The sequence below is a fragment of the Drosophila biarmipes genome, unplaced genomic scaffold, assembly GCF_025231255.1.
Source record: "Drosophila biarmipes strain raj3 unplaced genomic scaffold, RU_DBia_V1.1 ptg000082l, whole genome shotgun sequence".
Taxonomy (NCBI): domain Eukaryota; kingdom Metazoa; phylum Arthropoda; class Insecta; order Diptera; family Drosophilidae; genus Drosophila; species Drosophila biarmipes.
The window spans coordinates 23,964-30,952 of NW_026114565.1; the positions used below are offsets into that span (position 1 = coordinate 23,964).

At 34.6% G+C, this 6,989-nt stretch overlaps 1 non-coding gene across 1 annotated transcript; it reads left to right on the forward strand.

Moving 5' to 3' along the window:
* Nucleotides 1–291: 291 nt before the first annotated feature.
* On the forward strand, nucleotides 292–4,262 carry LOC127012450 (large subunit ribosomal RNA). Its single transcript, XR_007765938.1, has one exon. It is a non-coding gene; the product is annotated as a large subunit ribosomal RNA (ribosomal RNA).
* The last annotated feature ends 2,727 nt before the right edge of the window (nucleotides 4,263–6,989 follow it).

Sequence of the window (6,989 nt, forward strand, 5' to 3'; positions counted from 1 at the left end):
ATATATGAAAAACATTATCTCACATTAGTAAATAATTTGAATGTGAAAAACGAAGAGAAATATTTTCTTTTTCAATCAAATGATACTGAGAAATGTCTAGCATAAAAATTTATCTAGAATTGTCTCTTATTAATGATTAGAAAATAGAAAACCGTTGACAATATTATTGTTCTTCGTTGATTCGTTAAATCAAACAAATGCCATTTATATACAGATATTATTAATATAACGAATTTAATAAAATGTTTTATCATTATATATAAAGAATTAATTGCATATAAAAGTTATACACAACCTCAACTCATATGGGACTACCCCCTGAATTTAAGCATATTAATTAGGGGAGGAAAAGAAACTAACAAGGATTTTCTTAGTAGCGGCGAGCGAAAAGAAATCAGTTCAGCACTAAGTCACTTTGTCTATATGGCAAATGTGAGATGCAGTGTATGGAGCGTCAATATTCTAGTATGAGAAATTAACGATTTAAGTCCTTCTTAAATGAGGCCATTTACCCATAGAGGGTGCCAGGCCCGTATAACGTTAATGATTACTAGATGATGTTTCCAAAGAGTCGTGTTGCTTGATAGTGCAGCACTAAGTGGGTGGTAAACTCCATCTAAAACTAAATATAACCATGAGACCGATAGTAAACAAGTACCGTGAGGGAAAGTTGAAAAGAACTCTGAATAGAGAGTTAAACAGTACGTGAAACTGCTTAGAGGTTAAGCCCGATGAACCTGAATATCCGTTATGGAAAATTCATCATTAGAATTGTAATATTTAAACAATATTATGATAATAGTGTGCATTTTTTCCATATAAGGACATTGTAATCTATTAGCATACCAAATTTATCATAAAATATAACTTATAGTTTATTCAAATTAATTTGCTTGCATTTTAACACAGAATAAATGTTATTAATTTGATAAAGTGCTGATAGATTTATATGAATACAGTGCGTTAATTTTTCGGAATTATATAATGGCATAATTATCATTGATTTTTGTGTTTATTATATGCACTTGTAGGATTAACAATGCGAAAGATTCAGGATACCTTCGGGACCCGTCTTGAAACACGGACCAAGGAGTCTAACATATGTGCAAGTTATTGGGATATAAACCTAATAGCGTAATTAACTTGACTAATAATGGGATTAGTTTTTTAACTATTTATAGCTAATTAACACAATCCCGGGGCGTTCTATATAGTTATGTATAATGATATTTATATTATTTATGCCTCTAACTGGAACGTACCTTGAGCATATATGCTGTGACCCGAAAGATGGTGAACTATACTTGATCAGGTTGAAGTCAGGGGAAACCCTGATGGAAGACCGAAACAGTTCTGACGTGCAAATCGATTGTCAGAATTGAGTATAGGGGCGAAAGACCAATCGAACCATCTAGTAGCTGGTTCCTTCCGAAGTTTCCCTCAGGATAGCTGGTGCATTTTAATATTATATAAAATAATCTTATCTGGTAAAGCGAATGATTAGAGGCCTTAGGGTCGAAACGATCTTAACCTATTCTCAAACTTTAAATGGGTAAGAACCTTAACTTTCTTGATATGAAGTTCAAGGTTATGATATAATGTGCCCAGTGGGCCACTTTTGGTAAGCAGAACTGGCGCTGTGGGATGAACCAAACGTAATGTTACGGTGCCCAAATTAACAACTCATGCAGATACCATGAAAGGCGTTGGTTGCTTAAAACAGCAGGACGGTGATCATGGAAGTCGAAATCCGCTAAGGAGTGTGTAACAACTCACCTGCCGAAGCAACTAGCCCTTAAAATGGATGGCGCTTAAGTTGTATACCTATACATTACCGCTAAAGTAGATGATTTATATTACTTGTAATATAAATTTTGAAACTTTAGTGAGTAGGAAGGTACAATGGTATGCGTAGAAGTGTTTGGCGTAAGCCTGCATGGAGCTGCCATTGGTACAGATCTTGGTGGTAGTAGCAAATAATCGAATGAGACCTTGGAGGACTGAAGTGGAGAAGGGTTTCGTGTGAACAGTGGTTGATCACGAGTTAGTCGGTCCTAAGTTCAAGGCGAAAGCCGAAAATTTTCAAGTAAAATACAAATGCCAAACAAATATATATATTATATAAAATCTAGCTAAATTAATATACTTGAATAATTTTGAACGAAAGGGAATACGGTTCCAATTCCGTAACCTGTTGAGTATCCGTTTGTTATTAAATATGGGCCTCGTGCTCATCCTGGCAACAGGAACGACCATAAAGAAGCCGTCGAGAGATATCGGAAGAGTTTTCTTTTCTGTTTTATAGCCGTACTACCATGGAAGTCTTTCGCAGAGAGATATGGTAGATGGGCTAGAAGAGCATGACATATACTGTTGTGTCGATATTTTCTCCTCGGACCTTGAAAATTTATGGTGGGGACACGCAAACTTCTCAACAGGCCGTACCAATATCCGCAGCTGGTCTCCAAGGTGAAGAGTCTCTAGTCGATAGAATAATGTAGGTAAGGGAAGTCGGCAAATTAGATCCGTAACTTCGGGATAAGGATTGGCTCTGAAGATTGAGATAGTCGGGCTTGATTGGGAAACAATAACATGGTTTATGTGCTCGTTCTGGGTAAATAGAGTTTCTAGCATTTATGTTAGTTACTTGTTCCCCGGATAGTTTAGTTACGTAGCCAATTGTGGAACTTTCTTGCTAAAATTTTTAAGAATACTAATTGGGTTAAACCAATTAGTTCTTATTAATTATAACGATTATCAATTAACAATCAATTCAGAACTGGCACGGACTTGGGGAATCCGACTGTCTAATTAAAACAAAGCATTGTGATGGCCCTAGCGGGTGTTGACACAATGTGATTTCTGCCCAGTGCTCTGAATGTCAAAGTGAAGAAATTCAAGTAAGCGCGGGTCAACGGCGGGAGTAACTATGACTCTCTTAAGGTAGCCAAATGCCTCGTCATCTAATTAGTGACGCGCATGAATGGATTAACGAGATTCCTACTGTCCCTATCTACTATCTAGCGAAACCACAGCCAAGGGAACGGGCTTGGAATAATTAGCGGGGAAAGAAGACCCTTTTGAGCTTGACTCTAATCTGGCAGTGTAAGGAGACATAAGAGGTGTAGAATAAGTGGGAGATATTAGACCTCGGTTTGGTATCGCCAATGAAATACCACTACTCTTATTGTTTCCTTACTTACTTGATTAAATGGAACGTGTATCATTTCCTAGCCATTATACGGATATATTTATTATATCTTATGGTATTGGGTTTTGATGCAAGCTTCTTGATCAAAGTATCACGAGTTTGTTATATAATCGCAAACAAATTCTTTAATAAAACGGTGCATTTATGTATTTTTGATTTGAAAATTTGGTATAACTCCAATTACTCAGGTATGATCCAATTCAAGGACATTGCCAGGTAGGGAGTTTGACTGGGGCGGTACATCTCTCAAATAATAACGGAGGTGTCCCAAGGCCAGCTCAGTGCGGACAGAAACCACACATAGAGCAAAAGGGCAAATGCTGACTTGATCTCGGTGTTCAGTACACACAGGGACAGCAAAAGCTCGGCCTATCGATCCTTTTGGTTTAAAGAGTTTTTAACAAGAGGTGTCAGAAAAGTTACCATAGGGATAACTGGCTTGTGGCGGCCAAGCGTTCATAGCGACGTCGCTTTTTGATCCTTCGATGTCGGCTCTTCCTATCATTGTGAAGCAAAATTCACCAAGCGTTGGATTGTTCACCCATGCAAGGGAACGTGAGCTGGGTTTAGACCGTCGTGAGACAGGTTAGTTTTACCCTACTAATGACAAAACGTTGTTGCGACAGCATTCCTGCGTAGTACGAGAGGAACCGCAGGTACGGACCAATGGCACAATACTTGTTCGAGCGAACAGTGGTATGACGCTACGTCCGTTGGATTATGCCTGAACGCCTCTAAGGTCGTATCCGTGCTGGACTGCAATGATAAATAAGGGGCAATTTGCATTGTATGGCTTCTAAACCATTTAAAGTTTATAATTTACTTTTTAAACGACAATGGATGTGATGCCAATGTAATTTGTAACATAGTAAATTGGGAGGATCTTTGATCACCTGATGCCGCGCTAGTTACATATAAAAGCATTATTTAATACAATGACAAAGCCTAGAATCAATTGTAAACGACTTTTGTAACAGGCAAGGTGTTGTAAGTGGTTGAGCAGCTGCCATACTGCGATCCACTGAAGCTTATCCTTTGCTTGATGATTCGATAATAAAATTGCATAATTTATTTGTTGTGTTGAACTTCTTATATAAAGTTCAACCAACAATCTATTTGTATGCATTGATTGTTTGCTTGGCTTTGTGGCGAATTTTTAATCCTTTATATATTACATTCCTAAGGTCTAGATTTTCAAGTAAGAGACCAATTTGATTAACATATCAATATAAGTACAACTCGACCATCTAATAATAACAATATGAATCGTCATCTTATTAGTGACGCGAAGATTGGCAAACATATAATATAAAAATATTCCTAAGGTCTAGATTTTCAAGTAAGAGACCAATTTGATTAACATATCAATATAAGTACAACTCGACCATCTAATAATAACAATATGAATCGTCATCTTATTAGTGACGCGAAGATTGGCAAACATATAATATAAAAATATTCCTAAGGTCTAGATTTTCAAGTAAGAGACCAATTTGATTAACATATCAATATAAGTACAACTCGACCATCTAATAATAACAATATGAATCGTCATCTTATTAGTGACGCGAAGATTGGCAAACATATAATATAAAAATATTCCTAAGGTCTAGATTTTCAAGTAAGAGACCAATTTGATTAACATATCAATATAAGTACAACTCGACCATCTAATAATAATATGAATCGTCATCTTATTAGTGACGCGAAGATTGGCAAACATATAATATAAAAATATTCCTAAGGTCTAGATTTTCAAGTAAGAGACCAATTTGATTAACATATCAATATAAGTACAACTCGACCATCTAATAATAATATGAATCGTCATCTTATTAGTGACGCGAAGATTGGCAAACATATAATATAAAAATATTCCTAAGGTCTAGATTTTCAAGTAAGAGACCAATTTGATTAACATATCAATATAAGTACAACTCGACCATCTAATAATAACAATATGAATCGTCATCTTTTTAGTGACGCGAAGATTGGCAAACATATAATATAAAAATATTCCTAAGGTCTAGAATCTTAAGCAATAGACCAATTCAACTAAGAGTTGACATATAAAAATATGTTCCTTTTAATGTTAGCAAAATTTTATCGTCACATACTGTTAGTGACGCGAACGTTTTTTTCTCCATGTTTATATGAATGTTTATTCAAAGGTAGAAAGGCAGGATCGTTATTTTATAAGTGAAGCGATAAAAAAATATTATGCAATAGGACATCTATTTATAAATATTTTTAAGTCTTAGAAATTCAAGTAAAGAGATTCAAGAAATTCATTCAACTTAGAGCGCACATATAATTAAAACTATTCCTGAGGTTTAGAAACCAAATTAAATAAAGAGGACATATAAACGTATGTGGTATTTTGATGGTAGTAAAAATGTATCGCGATATTATTAGTGACGCGACCAATTTTTATACTCTTTGCTCCATGTGCAAATATATCTAGTGTTTAGATAGTCAATTAAAAATGACAATTTTAACTAAAAGACTTAAAAAAGTGTTTGTCAAACTTATTATTTTGTCAATACTATATAAAACGCCAATCATATCCTTATAAAAGTAAATACGGTATATGGTTATAAATACAAAACCATATATAAATAAAAAAATGAAATCGTATGTATATGGCTTATAGGTATAATACCTATAAGGCATAATAATGTATAATATTAGCAAATATACATATAAAAGTGCATAAATTGTATAGATATGGCATAAAGAAGGCATTTATGAGAATAGCTAGTAGAATTTGCCCCATACACTACTAGCGAAATGAGATATTTATACCTAGTGAGGGCGGCACTAGTACTATAAATTGTGGCAAAATAAATCTTATGCAAATGCATAGGATTTTGTCAATACCGTACAAAAAACTAAGTAAAACGTATGGATATTGAAAAATAAATGGATTATATTCATAAAATACGAATATTTCTTGCATTCTCTTGTTATACGAGAGAATATCATACGGAGCGGGCAGCCCCCTAGTATAGTAAGCAGTCGAATGGGAGACAGCGTGTCCAAAAACACCTATAGGGAGGTGGTCGTTGGCGGACCTCTCCTCGTATTGGTCAAACTTATGATTTTGTCAATACTATATAAAACGCCAATCATATCCATATAAAAGTGAATACAGTATATGGATATGAATAAAAAACCATACATAAATAAAAAAAAATATGTATAAAAAATTATACATATATTTATATTAAGCAATCGTATGGATGTGGCTTATAGGTATAATACCTATAAGGCATAATAATGTATAATATAGCAAATATACATATAAAAGTGCATGAATTGTATAGATATGGCATATAAGTGACATATTTATGAGAATAGCTAGTAGAATTTGCCCATACACTACTAGCGAAATGAGATATTTATACCTAGTGAGGGCGGCACTAGTACTATAAATTGTGGCAAATAAATCTTATGCAAATGCATAGGATTTTGTCAATACCGTACAAAAAACTAAGTAAAACGTATGGATATTGAAAAATAAATGGATTATATTCATAAAATACGAATATTTCTTGCATTCTCTTGTTATATGAGAGAATATCATACGGAGCGGGTAGCCCCTAGTATAGTAAGCAGTCGAATGGGAGACAGCGTGTCCAAAAACACCTATAGGGAGGTGGTCGTTGGCGGACCTCTCCTCGTATTGGTCAAACTTATGATTTTGTCAATACTATATAAAACGCCAATCATATCCATATAAAAGTGAATACAGTATATGGATATGAATAAAAAACCA